We start from the raw sequence: 2,357 nt of genomic DNA, 5'->3' as shown, positions 1-2,357 counted from the left end.
ACAAAGCTAGCTTTAATTTAATTTCTCCTTTGTAAGAACATAAGAAATCCCTTCACAAAACATAACTGTGCTACAAAAGGCCACAATATTAATACTTTTCAGCGTCTCAGGAATGCTGCTGTTACAGTCTCCTTCCTTCAGACAACTTTGCAGCCTACAAAGAAGGAGCTGAAGATAATAATGGTAAGAGACTTTTAGTACTGTTAAAATGTAATATTTCCAGTGCATGAAGGGGTTGTTGGAATGGGGTTCAGTTCCTTTCAGAATGTACATTACCAGTTAACCTATCTGTTCTTTAAGGGTTGGCCATCAGTTGGAGAACATAGCAGTTTTGAAGGTACCAGAATGGAAAAGAGAGGTATGTTTCCAGTACTGTTGAGGAGATCCAGCCACCTATGCCAGAAAGGGGCTTCTGCTGATACTCTACATATTGCTGCAAGGAGGAGTTTGGTGAGCTATGAAGATGGACCAAGCACATGCCCTGCTCTTAAATCTGAAGAATCAGGTTAAGTTTCTGCTACACCAAAAATTTGCTGAATTATGCTTACAGGACTGGGAGGCAATTGGAGAGGAAACTGATTGACTGTTTTCTAAGCTAGCAGATGGAGTTCCCATGGAAGAGGAACAGAGAACCACAAACCACATCCTTCCACCCTGAACTCCTTCTGCATCACCAGAAAGTCCGGTCCCTGTGTCCAGTGAACAGCATTGAAAGGAATGGGAAACAGAGTCATACCCCAAGTGTATTTTCTTCCCTGAACTTTCTGATTAACACTGCAAGTCAGTTGCCTCGCCACCGCTAAGGGACATAACACTGTGTTTGCGCAACCACCGGAGTGGATCCTTCACCCACCCCTACTTCTCCCAGCTTCTGCAGAGTGGCTCAACGCAGGGAGAGGCCAGATACCAGGGACTGGGAATGGTACAAAACATCTGAAATTATCACAGGGAGAAGGGTCACTTTTAAGTGCCTCAGACAACCAAAGGGGTCCTTTCCCTTCCCACACCTAGGCAGGCCCAAACCCAATCCAGCAAAAGCACCCCCATCTTCCGTATGGCTCCTGTTTCTAAGTGGCAAGAAAGATGGGACAGTGGGGGGTGAATCTTTGAACAACCATAAATGTCATAAAATTGCTCTTTCCCTACATGGGCCTTTTCCAAACCTGCCCCCTCCTTCCCTTTCTCCTCAGGCCATGCGGCCTAGGGATTATCCCTGCCAAAGTGCTGGCCAAAAAATGCACAGGCATCGGAGGCACAGTAACTGCTCAGTAACACTCTTTGTGGTAGCTTCCGTTAAGTGTGTTACAGTGATTGATGCGATTTCAATAATACCATTGATTTTTCAGCAGTGTGTTGCTCCGAGACCATGTCTGGGTGGGGTGTGATGGGTGGTGGTGGAGGGACTGGGCCAAGCCATGTGGCACTGGAGCAAGAGGGGATATTTCTGAGGGGCAGAGTCCGTTGTAAAATGTATTAGCCTCAAGTTCTGGTTCCTGCAGCTTCGGGCTCCTCAGGGGGACTTCCTCAACTGGGTCCACTAGGTAGAGGTGCAGAATTACATGATCCTCTTCATCCCGGTCTCCCGGTGCTTCCTCAGATGTCCCCACTGCCTTCTCACCTGGCCTCTTGTCAGCATCCCATCATATGACGAGTTGGAGGGGTTGAGTAGTGGGTCATGAGTCACTTCGGACCCCATACTCGCAGCCCTAGAGAGCATCCGGTCCCGTTCATCGTAGCATGGGGAAGTGTGAGGTTTCCTCCTGGAGCAACTGATTCAGTCCTTCACCCTCCGGTACAGGAAACTCAGGTACTTCAAGCCCTCCCAGCACTGGGATGGAGTCCATTGAATACCAGCCTCCATGAAGTCTCCCAGTAGAAGTGTATATTCTTGCCACTCTGGGCAAAGACATAGAGGATGACATACTCTGACCACAGATTGATGAGCATATGGGTGTGCTCCAAAGACTCTGTCATAAAACTGTTCTTTCCCCACAATGGCCTTTTCCAAACCTGCCCCCTCCTTCCCTTTCTCCCCTGACCATGCGGCCTCTTACCTACACTGTATTGTAGAATGGTTATGGGGTCATGCCGCAGAAGAGGCATGTACCTACTCATATCTCTCATGCATGCTAGCATTCTTGCTGTGTGCTTTCCTTCAGGAATGTGCTGCAGGGCTTCAGATGTGGACAATAAGGGCACAACAATGCACATGTAAACATGTACAGTCACAAGTGTAGAAGTAATCTTAATGCTCTATTATTATTATTATTATTATTATTTTTTAAATCTTCATTATGTAGAATTTTTCTTGTATTATTCAGTCCTTCTTAACTTTCTGTTTTAATCTTGCAGTGCAC

The sequence above is a fragment of the Dermochelys coriacea genome, chromosome 3 (assembly GCF_009764565.3).
Source record: "Dermochelys coriacea isolate rDerCor1 chromosome 3, rDerCor1.pri.v4, whole genome shotgun sequence".
In the NCBI taxonomy this organism is placed as follows: Eukaryota; Metazoa; Chordata; order Testudines; family Dermochelyidae; genus Dermochelys; species Dermochelys coriacea.
This window is presented reverse-complemented; position numbering follows the sequence as displayed.